The sequence below is a fragment of the Bombus terrestris genome, chromosome 12 (genome assembly GCF_910591885.1).
Source record: "Bombus terrestris chromosome 12, iyBomTerr1.2, whole genome shotgun sequence".
Classification (NCBI taxonomy): domain Eukaryota; kingdom Metazoa; phylum Arthropoda; class Insecta; order Hymenoptera; family Apidae; genus Bombus; species Bombus terrestris.
In genome coordinates this window covers 8,372,574-8,396,561 of record NC_063280.1, presented here as the reverse complement: position 1 = coordinate 8,396,561, position 23,988 = coordinate 8,372,574, and the positions used below count along the sequence as shown (strand labels likewise).

General features: G+C 40.9%; 1 protein-coding gene across 6 annotated transcripts in view; it reads left to right on the top strand.

The window, feature by feature from the left end:
• Positions 1-465: 465 nt before the first annotated feature.
• The window catches only part of LOC100645921 (ankyrin repeat domain-containing protein 50), a 223,642-nt gene continuing 200,119 nt past the window's right edge, over positions 466-23,988 (top strand). For 4 of the 6 annotated variants that reach the window (XM_048410802.1, XM_012315018.3, XM_012315016.3 and 1 more), the window contains exon 1: positions 467-1,120. The gene's annotated coding sequence lies outside the window, so the exon portion shown is untranslated. Of the gene's footprint in view, positions 1,121-23,988 lie in introns of all 6 variants that reach the window. The other 2 variants (XM_012315017.3, XM_003399753.4) reach the window with 1 other exon arrangement.

Here is a 23,988-nt window from a genome sequence, read left to right as displayed (position 1 = left end):
AAAACACGCGTGTGCCACCGTGAACATAACGACCCAGTTTATGACTCGAATTCAACCGCGTGAAAGAAAGGAACGGTCCAACTTAAACGACGTAGGTAAGAGCGAGATGGATAACGAAAGAGAGGAACAACGTAGGGGAATCGTTAGCGAACAAGGACGTTGTGGATGGATCAGGGTTGCGAGCGACAGGAATAGAAATAGGGAAAGGACGCGGAAGGAACGAGGATAAAACGACAGAATGAGTAGGAGGGAGAAGGTTTTGAAGCAGAACACCCGTAGGACAGCTGAGACCCCGGGATGAAGGTAGGAGAGGGTCGAATGGGAAACTGGTGGTAGGGAGAGTAGCATGATAGGGGAAGAGTCCTACATGGTTCAAACGGAGAAGGAAAGAGGAGAGCGCGAGTAGTGGGGATAGGTCGGTAGAAGCAGCGGGGGGCGGTCGGTGGTGGGGGCAATAAACACGCCGGCGCCTCAGTATCGTCGCGTCCATCGAGGGAGTCGGTTCGCGACGAGCACGGTTTCTCCTCTTGATACGGAACAAAAGCTCGACCGGGGTCGATTGCGATTCTCTACGGCAAAAATTCGGTTCGGTTCGCGGCAAGGTCACTCGTTGTATAATCCGTTTTTCACATCGTTGGACGCGTAATCATTCATTCGTACAGCCATGATAATACCGCGTTCCTTTGACGACGAGGGCTAGCCTTGCCCTTGAAACGCCAGCCGGAGTTTCGAGTGGCCGACACAGCGTAACGCGCACGACGACGTTCCACCAGCTGTGCGCCGGAATCGCGGCCCGCGTGTGTGTTGTGTTCGACGTTTTTCTCTTGTTTCTTTCTCTCTATTCGTGCTAGTCCCCTCCTATTTCTTACCGTTTCGCCGTTCTCCGTGTTTATCGTGACGAAGGCAGATCCTGTCGAAAATATATAGTCCTGTGTCCTTTCCTTCCTTCCTTCTACGCGTTTATCCCTGTTCGGTTTTGTTTTGGTGTTTATTGGTGAGAATCTACCGGGACGATAGGAACAAAGGGACGAAGCGAACGGCTGTGAAAGAGCAACGCAGACGAACAGAGTGTGAGAGAGACATCGTGGTGTATCGATTGAGAGCGGAGCTTGCAGTTGACGTAAGTCGATGAATTTTGTCCTTTGCGAGTAATGATCCAAGTGGTGACGTACGTGTACGTCTACATCTATGTATACGTGTATGTATGTACCCTTACGTATTTACGTGTGTTGCGACGCGTCTTTCCTCGGAAGCGTATTATATTTTACGTAAGTCACGTAGCTCTACGCGCGCGGTGAACTGGTTTTCTTCTCTCTCTTGTCCTGCCGCGTTTCGAGAGCTTGAAATAGTCCGACGCCAGAGAGAAGTTCACTGCCTCCGCTCGATTGTGTCATTGAGGTTAGACGACGCGACGATGCGATTTCTTCGCGATCCGTGAGACGCGCGCGATTGTCTCGAAGAAGTCTCGACTGGGCAGCCGTCGTGCGTCTCTACGGCTCTCTGTGTGCGTGGGATTTAAGAGTTCGCATAAAAAACTATGGTTGTCAATTTTTTTCCAGCCCTTTGAGATTAAATTGATACTGAGAGATATTTTTGTTCAGTGGATATTCAATTTTCTCTACTAACGAAGTATCGAATATATCGCGTAATCTTTGTCATCGTCATGGATGTTATTTATGATATCACAGATTTGATACTATAAAAATGAAAACCTGATAGAAAATCGCTTGATTGGAAACTAAGGTTATGTATAGATACTATTCGTAGTCACCGTATGTATGTATAGTTAACGAAATTTGAAATTGCCGACCTAGTAACTACCGTTGCTGTTTTTTACGCAAAATATTTCCAAATTTTACCGATTTGAGACGAATATTCTTTGTGGAAGAGTGATTAAAAGTTTCGGTGATAAAAGGAATCGAATGAAAAAGACACTTCTTTGCGCGGAGTTATTAAAGCCTCCATTAAAAGGGGTAAACTTTCGGCAAATTTTCGAAAGTTTAATGGAAACTCACTGGGAACATGGTAGTCGTTTGTAAAGAAGTTGAATGGAGTGTTATGTGAATAGACCATCTGGTCAGAGGTAAACGTGCGGGTTTCGTATATCCGACGCGGAGACAGCATTTTGAAAGCCATATTAATTTCTTCTCCGGACACCATATATTTTTCGCAACCTATTCGCTATTCCACCATTGTATCCAAATTGAAATCGCTCAAAAATTTTATAACCATTTGTTAGTCGATACGGTACGAGGACAGGAAGTGTAATGAAAAAAACATGAGAATATATATTCTTTCAGGAACACCTACCCGTATACAATGATTGAAATCACGTGAGAAAGCACTCGAGTATTTGTATTACAATCACATAAGCGTTATAAAGAAAGTATGAAAATAATTAAAAGACTGATAGCATAACGAGAACTTGTCAACTATTTCTTTTTTTATTATGTATTCTTTTAATAACTATTTATTTTATCACACGCTTTAATAATAAGAAACGAGAATTCAATATGGTGGAATCGATATTGTTGATGACTAACCTTAATTTCCTTTGCGAATACATGCCGTGGAAAGTCGTAGAAAGTTTACACTTGCATTTACGATCCAACAAAACAATCCGTGTTGATTTCTTTAACGCAACGATAGCAGTAAATTCGGAGACGTCGCGATATTGTTTACGCGAATTACTTGGTCGATAATACTTTGAGAAAGAAACGGTTGAAAGGAGTCGCCACTTAGAAAGAGTCGCCGGCCGCCGGTCGTTGGCATCTTTTGCACATATAATCGATCTCTCGTTTCGTGCAACCATTCGATTCGACGCGACGTTCAATCGTAGTTTGAATTTATTGTCAAGTAATTAGCCGTTAGCCGTAGAACCGGATACGTTTTCCGTTTTAATTCGATTCGCTGTCCTTATCTTAAGCGCTCGAATTACATTATATTTGTTACGAGTATATAAATAAGTACACGCGTCTGAAGTAGTGTGGATCGACGATCGGAAATCGTTGACCTTAACGGCGATTAAACGCGATCGGAACGTAAAGCATTTTAATTAACATTTTCTTCCGTGAACGACCGATCCTTTCGCAATGGGATGCTTTTACGGGTGTGTTTCATTCGAACAAAAGGATTTACGAAGTGGTCTTCGCTATATTGGTTCGTATATAACCTTATTTTATATGATGTATCGTGACTAACGGTAGTTTATAAAACTTGCAATATCTTACAACGTTGTAACTTTATCTGGCTGCGTTTTACGTACGTTTAACACCTTAATGCTCAAATTATTAACAAAAGATTATATAGTCGTATAATATAATAATAATAGTGAATCGTACACTGGCTCACTTGAATACATACTATAGAAACACTCTTGCGTATATGAACATATATCGTATGTGTTACATAAAATATTTTGAAATTTCATTATTTGAATATAATGTAATAAATTTGGATCGATTAAGATATTCATGATTACAAATCTCCTTCAAAATGGATACGCTTAGTATGTAACATATGTACATATTGTACGAAGCATTAAGAGGTTAAGTCTGTCATAAACGTTCGGAACAATTAATTACTTCTATGTAATTACCAACAAATTGGATCTAGAATTATCGTCTATCGACAATCGTCACCGAAGAAAATCGATTTGTACGTAAACGTAGGTTAAGGAACACTTTACGTAACCTAATCTACAATACTCTGTCTGAAGAAAGGAATAGTTAAATGTTATTTCTATTGCGTATGTTGTATAACCTTTTTCTAGATATTTTTTATTCGTCTTGTTCGTTTGATACTAACCTACGTTACGCTTCTTTTCCCATTAAATTGAATCAACCTGTGAGTCAACGTCGTGACATCATCTTGCGTAACGTATACTTCATCGACATGCGCTTAAATTTAAATGACAGATCGATTGCGTCGTTCATTATCCAAGAACAGTTACATGGAATAGTGGAACGAATTAAAACGAATCAAGCTATATAAAAGGAAAATTGCAGTTCCCCATTTACTAACTTAACGTTAACGTTGAAAATGAACCATTTGAAGGCCTGCTACAATGGTGTACATTAAGATTGCCCGTATACTAACTTCGTTAATTAGTCGTTAACCACAATCATTCCGCTAATTATTCTCATACAAATACTAGATAATGGCGGGGTATAATAATATATACAGAGCGCTGCGCAATTACAGCTACTAACTTTAATTAGCTGGCAGAATGTGCTTACTCGATTATAACTGAAATCGTTTTTTTCACACGATTTTTCCTCTTCGATTGTTCTACGTCTATATAGAAAGTATAAATAATGGCAAATAAAAAAAATGTACAGGGTGTTCGCTTTATCGTTGCGCACAATTTTTCAGACGTTTACCAATGCCATACGAACAATTATTAATTCATATTTATCTCTGTTGAATGGATAACGAATGATACACGTTACTAAAATATTCCGTACGAATAATGTGCATATAGTTCTATACTTGAAAATACTTTAAATTCAATATAGAGAGGAAGCATTTTTAAAATGTTTTCCTCATCGATACGGATGACATTTTTTTACCGCATCGTTGCAAATAATCGAAGAATGATATTCATGGGATAATTAAATATCGACAGGTTCGATGCTTCTTCAAACGTTAATTTCATAAAAATATCAATTCTCGAATGTATAAAAATTCGACGCTCGAACGTTCACATTTCCGAACGATTAATTTCCCCACTGTCCACCGTTCTCCCTCAAACTCTGCAATTCCCGCTTGTTCAATTAAATCTCCGATACCACAATTATCAGCTCGTTGGCTGCTTCCAGTAGCAAAACAGCAGGAAAATGCCTTCGTCCTTAATGGCATATCGTTAAATTTTCCTACAAAATTTGCAAGTGGAATACACCTTCTCGCCTTCGCGTATTATACCCGCATAGAGACAGGGCACGTCGAGACGTTATGTAACCTTCTGTGGAAATACTTGAGGAAACTTAGCAGTCACCGCGTGTAGCGTTTCCGGAAAATGTGGTCCGGTCGCAAATGAAGTTGCGCCACTTGGAATAGTTGGACAAAACTCTCGGCTGTGTACCAGGATTGACCCATACCCCAAGGGGTGTTGGCAGAGCCTGTAAGACAGGTAGTGACGTCATCCGGCCAGCTGCTTCTCGCTTTTCTCTCTTACCTTGAAGCTTCTTTCCGTGTGTGTTTTTTCTAGTCGTTCTGAATCGGCTAAATGGTCCCAGAAATCTTCCACTCTGTTATTTTTACGAATGCCAGAAGGACTGCCGAAGGATAAAAGTAAAGTCTGTGAAGCGCTATTTTGTTTGGTTTTAAGGGTAGAACGTAAGGGGACAGTTTAATATTTAGACTTATTAGAGAAGGATAAGTAGAATAGGATAGGTTGGTTAATCTCGGTTCGGATACATTTTCTTGAAACCATATGTTCTTTTTCGATATCATACGTCATAACGTCATATCTGTTGTAACGTAATTTAATTTTGTTTCGAATTTATTATAATCGATGAAGGAAGATCGTGAATTCGTATCTTCGATTATTTTTCCTTACTCACTTCTATTTACGCAAGTAGATTTTTAACTTTCTTTCAAAACTACGTAAAATATTAGCCGGTAAAATACTCGTTTAAGGACAGGATACGAATATTAAATAAGAGATAACTGGTATATATTTCTGGTATTAAAATGAACGACAGGAATTTAAACGCGTGCATACACGGAGCGAGAATATAACTAAAAAAGCGATTTGAAGAAGATGGAGCTGGTGGAAGTCATCGGAGAAAATCGCAGCACAGATTAGTCGGACACTTTCCTCGAATTAACCAGCCCTCGGTTTCGCCTGGAACGAGCAAGGACGTTCCGTGCAATTTCTCTCGGCGGACATACACGCGCATCCAGGTGTTCCAATTCGCCCATGCAAATATATTCCTCTGTCCCCCGGGCCTCCCCCTCTATTTATCTCGTTTACCCGGCCGCTTCTCTCCCGACGGTGTCCCGAACTCGTCGTGACACGGTGTAAATGGAAGGATCGCGTTGTCGTTTCCGGGGAACGTGGCCGTCTCCTCCTGGAATTCCCTCGAAGGGAACTCTTGCAACCTCTGCAACGGATCCTATACTCGTTCCACGGAGATTCCAGGCAACGTGCAAGACGTTTCGGCCTCGTTCAGCCATTTGCTTTTTCTCTCGAACAGCTTTTTCCTATAAATATGGATCGTAGTAACGCGGATGAGCGTACGGAGTTTGTTTTGGTATTGAGAAGATTATTTTCCTTGTCGTTCGTAACTCTACTGCGTTCTTTACATCGTTTTTTACTTAATCGTGTTTCTCCAGCGCTGAGAAATTTCTTCGGTTTAAGAAATACACGAAAGAGTCGCCGTTGACATGGATAGGGCGTTTCGTTGCAAATTTCGTGGCCAAGTCTCTCCTTTCGTTGACACGTCCCTTGAAACGAGAGTAGAATTGGCCTAGAAACTCGTAGCAGATCCAAGGACATCGACGATCTTGCCGAGATAGAAGTAAATTAACGCGATCTTTGAATCTTGGCGAGTCTTTTTAAGACGAGTAAACCGGTGGGAAGAATCTAGCGAAAACACAACTATTTTTCTTGTTGTCGAAATTTCTTGCTTTCGTATTCGTAACATCGTGCGTAACGCAACACGTATTATATCTTCCGCTTTTTCTATTCCATCAATTTTCACCCTTTCACGCTTCATTCTTATTATAAACTCGATATTCGACTCTTGAAATTATCGTTTGCTTGCCAGCCGTGTTAAGTTTCGTTCGTATTAGCTTCTTCTCTCTTTAAAATCCAGTTCTGTCGCCCACTTAGGCAGCGAAACGTGTACAGGGTATCTCGTAGCAGGTGATGATTCCTCGTTGAAAAATGAGGAAATGTAGGGTTGAGTGGATGTGGTAAGGATCGAGGAAGGAATCGTGGAATGGTAACCTTCGAGGATCGGATGCTCGAGCGGTGACGTGGCTGCTTTGACCCGTGGAAAAGGAATTTTCTGCCGCGGTTGCGTTTATTTTTTTCCTTGGTATATCCTGAAGCATTAAACTGACGTTTATAACGCTAATAATGTGTGTTACTTCTCCCTATCTCTCTTTCTCTCTCTCTCTCTCTATTTATTCCTCCGGCATAGAAAGGACTTGTCACATTTACAAATTTATCTCGTACGATTCGCCGATCGGTCATTGTAAATCCATCAAAATGACTGGCTTGCGGTCATTATAAATATACCAGCTCCTCCGACAAATTACTGTAATTTTGAGATTTATCGGAATACGAATATAATTATTTTAATCGATCTGTTAGAAGAAGCGATAGAACACAGAAAATCATATCCTTCAAGGATAAATAGATAATAGTTTGGAATAGAAAGTCCAAAGTTATCGATTATTCGTTCAATAGCGAACACGTTTTGCCTTTTACAATTCGATGCTTTTTAACAGGGTGCTGATAGTCTTTGGATTTTGAGGTTCTCCGATATGATGTTGAAGCTGAAGATGTTGAATAGTTCGAATTGCGACATTGTCGCAAAATAGCGTAATTTTATCGAACAATTAGTATACTGCCAGCAAGTTAATCTGTCGATCGTTGAAAGAAATTATCGTTTGATAATTGTCAAATTTGATATAACATCAAATTATCGTTTAACAATTATCAAATTTGATAATCGTCAGGTGATGATCTCTTTTAGCAAGTTAGGGTATATGTTTATCGGAACGAGTCTATAGAAAATCGTGGTAAATTGTAAAATTACTTGAGAAGGTGCCGGTGCGGTGGAAAATTTACGAGCGAATGGAAAAAAAGGCGCGGAATATATAACGATACCGATAACTCTATTCCACGAATTTCAGCTGCAGCACTGTAAAAATGAAAAACTGATACACAGTGCCACATTTCATTGCCGGACAGTTTCTCGTTAATTGCGTTAACTTAATCTTTACGCGGGTTCAGTAAATATGAGTTACCGTTTCCATTGGAAATTTTCACGTTTCCAATATTTTTGATAAATGCGACAGCTACTCTATCTCTGGATAAAATTCAAACGTTAAACGTGTTTGCCAGATCGAGGCAGGCTGATTTATAAAAGTTGCCCATACACGACACTGAATTACAGAAACATTCGCGAATTCAAACGATTAATAAATTCTTTGGCGATACGAACTTCCCAACGTTTATATTTTATACGATGTAACAATGATGTTTTCGATTGATGTGCCGCTTAATGAACAACAATACGAATTGATATCTTGTTCGATATACCGTCTATCGAAAAACAACAATTTCACGTAATACGAAAGTAAAAGTATAAATCGAAGTCATGGCGATATATTAAAAAATAATAATTCAACAGAATACACGCGTGGAAATTGAACCAAATTGCCCGAAATCACGCTCTATCAACTCAAAATTACTATACTGAAATAAAATGTTATAATGTTATTTACTCTTACTTAATTAATTGCATAATTATTTTTTAATACAACTACTACTCTTCTGTTTCATCTTTTTCTTACAATTCACGCGCGAACGACCGTAAAAAATTGCAATGTGCATTTACTACGTGTAAAGAAACTCGGTTGGAAAAGCTGCGATCGAGTGCACGTGTACTCGATTATGGAACTCGAAGCTCGGGTCATCGATTTGCCTCATATTTTTTGCGTGTGCGATATTGTGCTGAACACGAACTTCGTGAGAAGATCGTATTCGAAGTTTTGTATTTCCCACATACTGCACACGAGCAATTTACTCCATTCGTTGATTCGGGACATTATTGTACATAGGTCGGAGCGGGCGAACAAAATTTTAGATCGATGGAAACCACTCTTTCAGCCGCTCCATTGTTGATTTTATACTGCAGATTGATTTTACAATTTTTCGCTTCAATGTGCTGCGCTTCCTTTCCTTTCTAAATATATTTCTACCGTACAGTCGAGCGATTGTATTTCCTTTATCGCAGTTGCTTATAAATACGTTCTTTTGAAACATTTAATCGAATGTCAGATAAAACTCGTCGATTTTATCATCGCTTCGTCAGATAAAATCGATGGATTTTATCTGTAGGTTAATTGCGAAATTTGAAAAAAGCTTGTGAAAACGTTGGACGAATTTCCGTAAAAAATTTTAATGGAAATTATTCTCTTGGAATATGAAATTGCACACAGTATACACCGATCTTCATCTGCATCTTTTCTCGTTAAATTCATTACTGGTCCCATCCCAATTTAATCCCTTTCGACGGCGTTTGAAGAACACGGGTGAAAAACTCGAATGGAAGTCGTCCTCTCCAAAGCTTTTATCCTTTTAGCCAAACATAAAATTACACGACGCTACAGCAATTTTCACTCTAAATCCAAATTCTTTCAGAAACGCTGATCATTAGATCGCAAATGTTTGTACAAATTCATATTTTTGAAAGACGAATAAAAGACTAAAACCTATAAGCAAAGACAGATGCTAAATTTTCTATATTTTATATACTTTCGTACATTATTCGCAGTATATGCATGAGTCTTTGCGCTTTGAAATTTTTCCTACTCGCGTTCCACTTCAAATCCACATTCTTGCAAATAAAGATAAGAGAGGATCAGCCCGAAGAACCATCCACCAATAAATCGAATCCGTGCAAAATAAAACTCGTCCCTCCAAGAACCAAGAACCATTGTCGAAAGAGGCGAAAGCTTTATTCTCTCGTTGGAGACGGGGCCAGACGTCGTATTGTGTCCCTCGTTGATCCGACTCGCTTCGACCAAGAAACCCAGCCTCCTCCGAAACGTTGCAAGCCGAAAGAACGAGCGTAACGTTCGACGTTACCGGACCATCGAACACCATGGACGATCCTCACCGCGTTGCCAACGAGCTCTAGCAAAGTTTCGTCTCGAGGAAACTGTCTCGTCTCAGTGGCGACGATCGGCGTTTCGCGTCGTTGACCCGAGGCCGGTCGAATCTGGCCTGGCGAGGCCGACGATACCTAACTATACCGCACGATATGCAAACAACTGTTCGCTAACATGAAGTTATTACTCGTGTACGGAGATTGCAGATGGCTGCCGCCGATTCCTCGGCCACTTTCCCTCCTTCGTTCGTCGTCGTACACGTTTCTCTACGATCGAGGAATGCTTCCTTCGGGCTGCTTCGAGAAGCCGCTCGTGGCTCTTGTACGATCGACGGACGGTTTCTCTCATCCTGGTGATTTATTGGCTTGGCAACTAAGTGATTGCGGATATTGTCAATACCATCTAACGAGAAAATCCGCAATCACTTAGTTGCCGACTCAATAGAAGGTCGAAGAAGAGGAAAAAGGGGGATTTTAATAAATTTTTCGGTTTAATATTCTCTCGTATGGGTCCGTGCGCGTGCTCTTCGTCGCCGGTTAGGTCGTATCGATTCGCATTTAACATTTCCTGAGTTGTACGATGGTTGGAAGAAGTGGAGGCAACGTATTTTTTATTTTTCGCTGTTCAACGCGTTATGTAGAAGGGATATTAAAGATTGGAGGTAAAGGTTGAAAATGACGCAGAGTAAAACGGGGAATAGAGTGGCGTTTTATTTTGATACGAGAAGAAGTGTAGTTGCGTTCATCGTATCAATTGGAGTGGATGAATCGACTAGATCACGTTAGGCTGCGATAAAGAGGTAAACGTGGGACGCGAATTAAACGTCATGGAACGATCATGGTACTTCTTTCTTCGTGATTTGATACAATTACCGCTGTATGTGGTGAAATTTTGTTGTTTAATTTTAGAGAGAATTCTTTACAGAAATTTATCGAACAGGACTGAAGTACGATAGATAAAAATAATATGTGCGCTGTAAAAATCAGAATGAAGGGTACACGAATAGATAAATAATGCAATGAGAGAAAAATGCTTCCCATCCATTTTCCAGTAAATCATTTCACGATCGAATCCCCTAAATTGCGCTATAAAATTCCATAAATTCCGTAAATCTACAAAATTTCTATGAAAAATTCCATTCCGCTGCACCTCTGGTATCCATCAAATTTTTAATTCTTTGGAACAATCACGCACGCGGAAACGACTTGGTAGAAAGAAACGCTTGAATCCCATCGAATAATACTCGATGTTAATGAATAAACAGGAGGAAGGACGGCGACGAAGTCGCGAAAAACGAGCGGATGGAACGAAACGCGGATCCGATAGGAATCGATGGAAGAGTTCGATGGCGTAAATCGAAAACCGTGAGAGAGGCAACGATCCCTCTCTGGCCGAAGCCAAGCAGGAATGTTTTCTCTCGCATTCCACGAGTTTCGTGGATCGTCCGAACCGACGAATTTAATATTGGCACGCGCGAATATGCCAGACCCGCCGCGAAGAATATTCCTGGCCGTGGGATGCTTTTTTCCGCGTGAAATCGCAACCAAGGATACCTTCTCCATTTTATTCTCGTTTGCTTGCTCCTTCCTCTATTTATTACCCTTAAACGTGTTTGGTTTTTTATCTTCTATTTTTCTACAATTTCTTTTCTTTCTTTTCTCTCGTCCTTTTTCGATAGACTTTCTTTCGATTTTCTTTCATCGTACTGTTTGAACCGCGTGGTCTGTTTTCTTTAGGCGTTTCATTTCGTGTCATCCACTTACCTTCTTCTGCTTCTCTGCTCTTTTCATTGCGTTCCATCGTCTCTTACAGTTCTCCTGTATTTCTCTACTTTTCCTTTTACGCCTCTTTACGCTTTGCCTCCGTTCTTCTCTCTACAGTTTACGAACGTTTCGATCGTCGCTCCGTCTGTTGTTTTCTAATTTCCACTTCCCTTAAACACTCCACGCCAGTTAAATTCAGCGAAATAAATATCGCGCAATTAACCTTGCACATTGCACGCTCGCTGTTCTTCGTGCGATCTTCGCAATTCCCACGCGCGTGTACGACGCAGTCTGGAGTATGTTTGGTAGCGAATGCTTGACGAATCCTCTCGATCTGTTTTCGCGAACCGAGGTGGACCGGAATTTTAACGATTCTCTGTCATGCTAGTCTTATATGCTTTTTTTCTTTTCTCGTTTACCGCCTGGTAAACCGATGGGAATTGCGCGAAGAGAACATCGTCGTGAAAATTTCATCGCAACGAATACCATTTGTTCTTGCATGCAATAAAGAGAGCTCGTGCAAATTTTACGTGTAACGTACGAACGTTCTATGTTTACCGTCTTCATCCTACGACAAAAAGATCGTCTCGAAACGAAAGTTTCGAATATGCTGGATCTCCCGCCGAGGAATCGAGAATTTTACGCGATTTCCTAAGAATATTTTATCCAATTACCGAATGTTTTACCGAGCGATAGTCGAGGATTAATCCGAATCGACGATGGAAAGATATCGGAAATTTGTTACGAAAGGAATATTTCTTTGGCATATTTTATTTGGATATCGTACATCCAACGTATTTCCATTTATACGACAAAATATTTCTCGCATACATATTTTATTTCCGAGCGCAGTAGCATCTATCGAAGGAATATAGATTTTCACGCGTTTCACTTTGACGATCCTCCCGCTCTTTCATCATTTTCTCCATATTTTCTACTGGAAATAAAGAACGATATTAAATTTCACAGCGCGAGATGTACTAAAACCTAAAGTTTCTTCGACCGTTAGTCCCTGGAACACGACATTTCGCGTTTCTTAAAGCTGCAAACGAGGACAAGGAGACGGAAACGAGACCTGCAAGATCTTTTAGGCTTTTGCAGGCTGGTTCTCTCGGCGGTTGGAGTATGTTCTTTTTTTTTTTTTTTTTTTTTTTAAGACAAGTGTCTCGACGTTTCGCCGTTACAACGGACTTTAACAAAGCCCTGGAGAAACACCGACACTGACACTGACGCCAATCCACGTTTTACAATAGCCGTCCATTTAAGAATATTTACTTTCGTTATTCGAAAATTCCCGTCGTCGATCACGGATAGACGTCGGGCTGGAATATTTTACGAGCATAGAACGTTGAAAAATTGCTTTCCTTAACAAATTTCCCTGTCCCGTCCAATTGATTTTTACTCTTGCCTACGAGCTCGCTTTGTGCGTCTGTCATCGACGTTTCGCGGTTGACGAACGTCAGCAGCACTTCCGGCTACGATCGAGAGATCCGACGAGATATTTGTCGGGCGATTGACCTCGCAAATAGGAAAATCCATCATCCCTCTGTTCCATTCGTTCCTTCTATGAACGTAGGAGAAGCTTGGACAAGGGAAAATCTGCGGCGCTTTTGTTCCGATGGAGAACAGCAAGATTCGTTGGATCGCTGCTGGGGAATTTTGCGCCGCTTATGGAACGATAATTGGTTTGCTTTAATTCCCCGGAGATTGGATTTTTCTCTTAACAACGACGCGATACGCACAGGTACGAGCTATTATTAGGTTGTCCGAAAAGTTTCTTTCGTTTCATAAGGGGATAATAGATGAACAAGAATCTCTGTTTTATATAATTTTATCGAATTACGTGTGATCCATTTCGTTCTATTTCTATTATTATGTTCGTGCGTAATTCGATAAACTAATATAAAAAAAAAACATTGTGTGTCTATTATTTCCTTATGAAACGAAAGAAACATTTCGGACAACCTAATATAACTTCGTTTTTGGCAATTTCAAGGGAAAAGATAGCAATAGAGCAGCACGACAAGTAAATTTTGAAGTTTCGATATGAACTTTGCATACATTTCGATTAAATCAGTTAGCGACGTTACCAAGTAGACGACGACGGATATACTCGTCGAACGGGGAGTACGCGTGGCTGTTGTAACATAGAATTAAGTTGTAACGAAATGAACGTTTCGCTTTTTAATTTTATCAGCGAAGGGACTCGTCGTAACGCAAAATATTGTCATTTGTTCGATCATACTCGTGAAAATCAGCTAACCGGTGAAAATATCGCCAGTTTAAATATCCACAGCGGTTTTCTGATATCTTCGTTGGAAACTCGTCGGACGAAGCGCAGCAAGAACGATATCCAGAGTGAAAGATCGATGGATGGAATTAAACGAAAGCGAGTAACCTGTGCTGTTAACCCGTTAAATCAAATACCTGTTGCCTGATAAACGACCTAAAACTTGTATCGAAATTTCCTCTCGTCCATATCCCATGCTATTGTACATGTATAATCACCGATCCAGCGGAAAATTCGTTATCGATCACGCTGTGGAGCAGTGATTTGCCTAGGCAGAATCGAATGCCTATGATCGAAGAATCGATGATCGGCCGTCGCTATATGACATCGTCAACGCGGCTCGATATCGAGTCCGTCATCGAGGCGAGCATCGCAGGTTATTGACATTGAAGGAAGCGAATCGATAGCCGGAGAGCGCCTCGATGTCTAGTCACGGAAGTAGAATACTGATTGCTAGCATAAAGCCTATTGTGCCGGTGGTGCGCGGCCCGTTTAAATATAGAGTGGCAGTACTCCAAGCGGAAGAAAGACAGAGAAAGAGAAAGAGAGAGAGAGAGAGAGAGAGCGGAGGACCCAGAGTTAGTCTTCCTTTCGTTCCTGAGGAGCGAGGCGAGCAGCGACGCAGTCAAAGGTGCCTCGAGCGACGAAACCTTTTGAGAGAGACGGCGAACTATGGAGACGCGATTCCCTAGTTATCGATGACGGTCGTCTGTCCTCTCACACACACACACTCTCTCTCTCTCTCTCTCTCGCTCTCTTCAGTTTCTATAGCCAGAGGATCGAGAACAGGATCCTGCGATTGCCTCTTCAACCGAATTTCCCTAGCTTCGCTCTCGTAACAGCAGTCGACGAGGTGACACAGCGGTCGATGATGACGTCCGGAGCAAAGTTCTGGCAGGCTGACTGATATGATCGAGTGGAGCGAGCGCGATCGTATTCGAATTTGGTAGTCTGGATGGGAAATCGGATTTAATTATCTGGATTTCAGGGCTCCAGCTCTACAGTCGTCGATGATGTTGCGTTTGGTTTTCGATCGAGACCAGAGTTACACGATGTAAGAGGCTGCTGCAGAACGTGGACCAACGGGTGCTGGTAGGTTAGCTGTTGCTGCTACGTTTCCACGTGAATTGCAATGTTTGAATGGGAATACGCGTTTAATTACCTGGATTTAAGTGTTTGATTCGTACGGGCAATGATACGATAGAAGGCGATCGCGTTTGGTTTCCCATCGAGAGCACAGCCGTACGATGTAAAAAGCTGCAGAAAGTAGAGAAACCGGTGTTAGGTTGACGCGCTGATTTTCCATGTGTATTGGAATGTTCGAATTGGAATTTCGATTTAATTATCTCGATCTAATTTGAGCTTATTCGATAGGGTCCAGTGGAGGAACGCGATTGTGTTTGGTTTTTTAACGAGGGCAGAATTAGGCGACGTAGATGCTGATGAACTGTCGACGAATGGGTTGCTGGCACGTTTCAATTTCAATTTGAATGTCCGAATTGGCAATTGGTTCCGATGGTTTCGATCGAAGCGCCCGAGCTTCGATATTTCCATTGGAATTCAATTGTTCGGATTTAGATATTCGAATTTGAAAATTCTAACAGAATTTTTCTACTTAAAGTATCTAACAACGCGAATGTTGTTTCAACCTTTAGATTTCAGCGTTTAATCGGCATATTCGAGTTGGATTATCGACAGGCAAGCTGCTTGGCCTTCTGATTCCAAATTGCAATTGCAAATTCTACGTATATCTGAATTTGAATATTTCAACTCGAATCTGCAATTGCACGCTGTTAGAATTACCTTCTTTGAATTTGTAATCCTATGTTTGCACTTTAACTTGAACATCTGAAACTATTTCGTCGATCAAATATTAATGTTAAAAGAAAAAAAAAAAAGAAAGCTGTCGTACCTCACTTTGAAAGAAATTTAGAACGACTGAAATAACCAATCGCTCTTTCTCCGTGGTTCGACTCATCGTAGAAAGTAAAGGAGATCGTTGTACAAAGAGCAACGTCCCGAATAAACGCTAACACGTAAGTAGCAAGTTTTTCGTCCAGAGAAAAAGTCGCAGACGACCAAAGAATATGCTGTTATTATAAAACGATTACTTGGATTAATTTACGACAGAAGGAGCGACGTTTGACGGGTGAACAGGGGGAAAAAGATTAGGGTGCAGCAGGTATTTTAAAAATCGACAAGTCATTATTAGAAGCAAGATGAGCCATGTTGACGCAAGAACCGTTATGGTAACCGGTGCCACGCAGAAATCGACCTGGGTGCATCCTACACGCCTCTGTGTACAATTTACACACGTATGTGTACCTAGACACACAGGGTATACATGGCCCCAAGTTTACCTTTATTATCGAATCAACGTATTCGTCACGATCGCCAACTATCGCTCTGCATCCCGATCGTCTTTCTATCGATCTATAGATCGATCGATCACCAAGTTGTTCGAGATGATTCCAATGCTTCTTCGTTCATTCTTTTTCTAGTTACTTTTCGTCGTTACAGATGGACGAGTCTTTTTAATTTTCCACTCTTCTTGCACGAAGAAATTCGAAGATCCAAGTATCACAATCACAGATTGGAGTAATTAACCTAATCTATGGCCGAGTCGAGAAACTTAATTTTAAACGAAAAGATTCAAAGCATAGTTTTTCCAACAGCTACATTCAAATACAAATTTATTGGCATTAACATGGATGAGTTATACGATAAGCATAACGCGTAAAAGTATTTTCTCATTGTACGCTATCACGATACTGTTGGGAAATTGCGCGAAACTCTTTCGATCCGCGTAATCTTGGCATCTGGGGCAATCGAATAAAAGGAATCGTTTGGAAAAAATAGAACTCACGATCAAGCGTTACGGCTTATCGGCTATCTTATCGGTAGATTGCAGACGTTTACGAATTTATGAAGAATATATAGATAAAAATGCACAAAAGTACATGTACGTGTAAACATAAAACATAAAACTGCGTTAAGTCGTCAGTTGACCTAGCGATAAGCGTATTTGTCGCTGGTGAAAATCCTCTCGAATTACGATTCATATTGTGTCTTCGTACTTGTTAGTGCGCGTTAGTTCGTCGCTGTTATTAATAATCGATCGAGCGAAATTTTCCCTACAGCCTGCGAGAAAGTTCGGCTCGATTTCACCAATTTAAAAATTATTTCCATTCAGATTCGCTATTATTCTTTTGCCACGCCGGTATAATTACTCGTTCGAAAGCAGTTTCCCATTATTTCCAACAATCTCGGTATAATCATAGTGCGAGTTAATTTCGATCAAGTAAAAGTCAGCTTGTGTTACTTAAACTTTTCCTTCCCTTGAATCCGAAGTAAATTAAACTTGTTAGCTGCCTTTGTTCGATCAACTTGCTCGAAACAGGCGAGTTCGGCCACCGTCTCGTCGCCGGTAGCTTTCCTCGATTCGATGTTCGAGAATCGAGCTCGACCAAGCAAAGATGCATCCGCGGTATAGTCCGTGGCACTATGCCAGTTTATTATTGATTCTCTCTTCTTCGTTCCAGCGTCTCTATACTATGCTATACACTTGCTAGCTCTCCTACCGAAGAACGAGCGCTCTTTCTCTTCGTTGTACACAATTTCTTAAACGTTCCTTCCATTTTCTCTCTTCGCTCTTGCTTCTCCCTTCGAGAAATTCTATTCTCAACGAGATAAAATACAAATTCCATGGTTCGATCGTATTGTTCGGTGTCTCTGTCGTTAGATTTTGTATTTTATATTTTGCTCTGTTAATATTTGTATTTTGTATTTCTTAGCGTAGTTTCTCTCAATTAGCATTTTTCTTTATGGTAGAATTTTACTGGGATTTTCTTCCTTTAGAATCTTGCTAGCTTCTACGACTGATTTCGAGCGCTTGTCTCGCGACTTATTTGAAAGCAAACACGTCTGTTCACTTTACGTCCGAGGACCGTACGAAACAGAACACAGGGATAGATAAATCACGTTTCCTATCTTCCAAGGGAACAATTTTTTAAATCCACCACGCTGTCTGTCAACGTCACATCGCTAAAATCACGATAATCGTATCTCGTTACGATTGCCAATGAAATTTCCAGATGCTTTTTCCCCACGATACAGCGGTAAAAAGTTCTCCTATACGAGAAAGCTTCCCGTTTGAATAGCTTCGCGAGACACTGCAGATGTTTCGACTAACGCGAATTTGAAAGTTGCATCGATTTTACGATTATCGTTCGTCTACGCAGAGGCAACCAGAAGGAAAAAGTCGATCGCTAAGCCACTAGATAGAAATACCATGCTCGATGTTAATGCAGCGTTCGAACGAGAGCCACTTACAATTTCTACGAGCAACGAAACAAGCTCCCTTTCACGGTCGGCCACGTTAATTGAAAACAAGCATCGCAGAAGCCTTTACTCGCTACGATAGATCGTCAGAACGTAAACGTCGGATTGATTAAATACAAGCCACTCCTCCTCGTTCACCGATCAATGCCATTCAAACGATAAAATTCGCCCGATAAAACGCCGCCGCAATAACCGCGAAGGAATACCTAAACAGAGGATACGAGGAACGAGACAAACGCGCTGCTACTTGGACTAATCGCTGAACGTATGTGTATTTGTATTACGTCTAAGGCAACCACCTTTCAGATTCGAAATTTGCAAGATTCGGCGCAAAGTGCAAGGCGTTTTATTAAAAAGCGCGATCGAAACACGAAAAATCGTAGTAGAAGATCCGAGATGGAAGCTGCGGTTCAGACGAAGCTTCGCTACTCGATGAACATCTTCTTTCGTCGAATTGAATATATTAATATAGCGTGTTATGGAAGATTTAATATTCACGAAAATACGTTACAGAAAAATCGCCAAAGAAGAGCTACCAAAGTACTTAGAAGGGAGGATGAAGTGGAAGGACAGAAAGATATTAGCAAGATTCAGATGTGGAAACGAGACCAAAGCAAGGGAATACTGGAAAGAAGAGGGAGAAAAGAGATGCGGACTATGTAAAAGGAAAGAAGAAGACCTGAGACATGTAAAAGAAGAATGCGAAATAACGGGAGGACCAAAGGACACGGAAAAACACTAAATGAGACTGGAGAAGAGCTAACAGAACTAAAAGCAATAATAGAGAAGAGGAGGGCAATACAAGACGGGGAGGAACGACGATAAGGAAGCACAGCAAGGAGGCAAAAGCTCAAAAGTTGCCATAGCTTTGGAGACAGAATAATTAAGAGAGTGCGATATAATGGAGTGGATAAGAGGTGGGGTAGATATATAAGAAGCGAAATAGATAAAAGAGATGTAAAACCGAAAGCTCGGACTGAGCAATAATAAAATAATAATAAAATATTCACGAAAGTGTCCTTTCCTCTTGAACACTGTATGTGGTTCACGAGGGTATTAGGTTGTCTGGAAAGTTTCTTTCGTTTCGTAAGGCGATGATAGATGAACAAGAATTTCTTTTTTATATTGTTTTATTGAATTAGGTATGATCCATTTTCAGTGCTTGATAAACTAATATAAAACAAGAAACATCGTGCGTCTATTATTTTCTTATAAAACGAAAGAAACATTTCGGGCAACCTAATACGTACGCGGTACACTGCGAGCTTCTTTTCAACAAATCTGCTCTATCGAACGTGTACGAAGCGAAAATTCTGTGCGGTGTATAGCACGCATCCGTAAATTTCCTGCTGCATTCTGCGAATCGTTTCTGCTTCGACTGTTATCGATATTCTAACGCAAATATTCGCTTGATGCTCCATCGTATAATGTTCGTAATGCTATCGGTTGGATCACTTATCCTAATAGATGCGCACACGTGTACATTCGCACAGACATTGTACGCTTTTATCGTAAAACCCGGTGGAAGCATCGTTGGTTGACTGGCACATTTACGCAGAAACTTGAAACAGCGAGCTGTTAATTCGCGAAACGGTTAATTTTAAAGTTAAATTATCATTCGCTTATTTCTGTTTTATCGTTAAATATTGCGTTACGCAACCGTCTTGTTTTCTACGTTTAGTCGATGGAAACCTGCCTGACATTTACAACATTCCCATAACACATACGCATGAACCGCGTGCTATACAAAGCGTAGCTTATTCCGATCGCTCTGTCCGCTCCGACTCGTCGCATGACGTCATTCTAATTACCCAAGTTACGATTGGCTCGCGAGAAATTTCAGTCGAGGCGTTCGTGGTCGCCTGTTCGGCGTACAAGCCGCGTCTTCCAATTTCCCTGGAATTTTTCAAGAGAAGGAACGTGGCCTCCAGGGTTGCTTTAAACGCACGAAGGCTGCTTTAAGCCCCTTTACACGTTGCCAAGGTAGAGTTTCAACGCGGTGTCTTGGCGAATGTTCGCGAACTCGGGATGAAGCCATTTAAATTTGGTAAACGAACGAGCGACAGAAGAAGGGAAGGGGATGGGGTACGAAGAAGACACGAAGACTGTCCGAAATTCGTATCGTAGATTTTTCCATCGAATCGAATTAAACTTCGATTAAATTCTGACTCTGAGTAGAGTTACGAAATTTTATTTGAAATTGTACGTACGCTGTTATTCCGTTTGTTCGTCCAACTGTACGTAAATTCTTGTAGCAACGGGAACTGATAATGCAAGAATTTACCTAAAGTTAGACAATTTTCAATAAAATTTCGAAACCGGACCTGGCACGGTTAGCGTTGAATTACGTTAAAAATTGCAAAATCGGATAATCGAGACTCAGGTTGCTATGATTTGCATCGGCCCAACGATACCGGTGAGAACAGTTGAAATCCGCAACTCTCGACACCGGTGCCGAAAAATCGTGAAAATCAGCGCGAAATCGACCCTTGGGAATTCTTCGCAGCCGGAAACCTGCGATCCTCCATCCATCCGTTTCGAACAGAATTCAGCTAAATGGAATCGAATCGGTCGATAGATTTTACAATATCCCAAACCACGTGGCACTTTATCACGGGTAGCGGCCAGAGATATATCGGCGATCAGGACGACAGGATTGGCGGATAGGCATCGAGAGCCGTTTCCCTGAAATTTAAACGCGTCCCTGTGAAAATTCAACGAGATATCGGGCATACGTTGCGTGTACGACTCGTGACCAAGTTCTAGCTGCCAAATACGGGGGCAATTTGCGCGTGGAAATTCGTTGGGACGGTTGAATATCGTTCGCTCGTCTGGCCGCGTGTTGACCAGTGAAAGAGGAGCAGGGGAACAGTAGAAATGAAAAAATAGAAATGCGAGGGAAAGAGGGGAAGGCAAACGATCGTGCAAATAATGTCGCGCGAACGGCTGTCGAAATCGCTTCGACGTGGAATTTTTTTCGTCCTTGCTACCCCTCCTCTGTCTCTTTCTACGATGTTTTCTATTTTTCTTTTTTTTTTTTGCAATCTTTCTTTGCCTTTTTTCTCGCTCGCGCGTATTGTTTGTTAGGAATTGTGCTCGATGGTTGGTCGCGAAATTCGCCGATAGAATTGAAAATTTTATACGAGCCGCGCGACGCGCCGTTTCATTGTCGGCGTATCATCGGTTTCAGCGGAATTCGCCGTGAATTCGAAACGAATTCAGACGTAAACGACCGATGTAAATTATCATCGAACTCGTCGGACGGCCCGGCTCTTTTTACCTCGCGATATCAATAGCTGAATTTTTCAAATTCTGTCTTTTTTTTTCGTTTACGTTCTTTATGTTCCCGCCGTTTGCGGGAAATTCTCGAGTATCGTAAATCGTTTTAGAACTCTACGCGATGTACGTTTTTACGAATATTTGTAGACAACGTGTTTCTGGCAACGTAGAAATATTCGCGGATACAATGAAACATTTTCCGTATCGATGTAGGTAAAGTAATGAAAATTATTATAATCGTGTTATTAATTACCCTGCCGTATTTGTTGCGCGCTATTTAAATGGAAATAATCGCAACGACTTGTCGAATAAAGGAGAATTAACAACGCGATGATTACAAATCTAGTTAAATATTTGGCAGGAAGTACGGACGATACGTAATTTTCTGATTATTTAAATAAATTGGATTAGTCCTGCCCGGTGTGAATAACAATGAAATCAAACGAATAATAATAATAATAATAATAATAATAATAATAATAATAATAAGTTGTCGCGACAAAAGAGATACGAACGTATCAACCAACGTATTATCCGATCATTATCTTCGTTTCTGTTAATATAAGGATTTACATAATGTTGGACGAACGAAAGAAATAGCGATGAATTTTCAAATAATAATCTAATTTCGAAACCGGTGTAAATTTTCAAATAAGCGTTAAATTCCATATAAGATATATAAAATTTCAAAATCTGGTAAACGTCTACTCGCCATTTATTCTCGAAACAGGATACGGACACGCAGAGAATGCTTTTGTAATCGGTGAGTTTTATTGTCGTAGTGAAATGCTAATTGGCAGGAACGTTAGCAAGGCCGATCGAATCTCGCGTATCAGGCGAATATTTCGTAAAGCGACGCGAATCGGTAGCTAATAAATCGTTAGCGTGTCGTTTTGTACGTTGGTTACGCGACTGCGTTACACAGTCCAACGTTCAATGCGAAACACGCGTCGAACGATTTTTGAAGCTTTGGAGTTCCAGCGCGGCGCGCTTCACCGTCAGAGAATTTCGTCGCCAATTGGAAATCTGCGCAATGACCTTTGAAATATTTCCACGGATTATTCTTGGCAAAGAGGTTTTCATTCGGAAGTGACAGAGCGAACAAAATTTGACGCGCAGATATCGGAGTGGGAACGTTTCGAATTTCGATAAATCGTCGGACCAGATCGCTCGGTAAGTGGAAATTTTGACAATTTAGCGAACTCGGGAGGTCCGCGCTGACCTTCGAAAATGTTCGATCGAAATTAAAAATGCAAAGCAGAAACTGGTCCCGTGCGTGGGATCAGAAGGTTTGGGAAATTGTGGATCAAACGTTCGGGGTATTTGTAATTGAGAATTTCGGAAATTCTAAAATTAAGATAGGTTGGGAGACGTTCAACGAAAATAGCAAAATTGCCAAGTACTTAAAAAATTTGCATTAAGTTAATTAAGCATTTGTATTAAGAGACTGAAATATCGGAGTTGGAATAGAACTGAGAATTGTTGAACATTTGAAATTAGAGGAATGAAAGAATTTCGAGAATAATTCTCTTCGTTTATTCCTTCGTAAATAATGATTGTCGATGTTCAACTCTTTATAACGTTTTAGTTTTCTGCTCGATAATGTGTCTCGTTTCGCCAAGATTCCCGGGAGAAGGTTAAATTACGGGAATTAATTAACGAGGAGTATCTCTCTCTGGAGATTGTAGCGGTGGTTGGTACAGATAACAAGGCGATGCAAATTGTTATAAAAATTCATTAACGAGGCACGTTTCTCACGACGAGGAGCACGCGGCTAGAAAATGTAGAATATCTCGGATTTTCCTTCTCGCTTTGAAACTCTTTAGAAGACTCAATCTTCTCCTTAATACGACTCTTTTCCATTATCGCGTCGTTGTCTTATCACTTTTTATCGCAATTAATCGTGTAGATTTTGTTCTCTTTTTATTATTAACGTATACCTGCTTCGACGATTAAACGAACGAGAGGAAAAATAAAATTTATATCGTACTCTTTACATCCACTCGTATCGCGCCAAAATAGCAACGTTCGAATATTAGAAATAACGCAGACTCGCAGATGCCAAATTTCAATTCAATTATTTAAATCCGGATTAAAGTTAAAACCAGCAAATTCAAATATTCAAACGTACAAACTTAAATATTGAAATTTGCTCAACTACGCTCAACTACGATCAAATATATTTGCCACTACGAGCCTGCATGACCCCGTGATTACCCAAAAACCAGGTTGTGCTCTTCGCAACGTTCCCTCGCGCATTATCGACCAGCTACTTTATTCCTTCAAAACTTTGAAAACTCCACGTTCGCTCGCAAGATCGTCGTTGAAAGGAATAAAAAGACCACGCTTCTGCGATAAACGCACTTGCGCCCAATTCCAATGCCGCCAGAGCTCGACCCAACAACAAACCCTGTAGCGCATCGCCGGTGTAGAAACGACCGTGACGCGATTTCCACCTCGCGT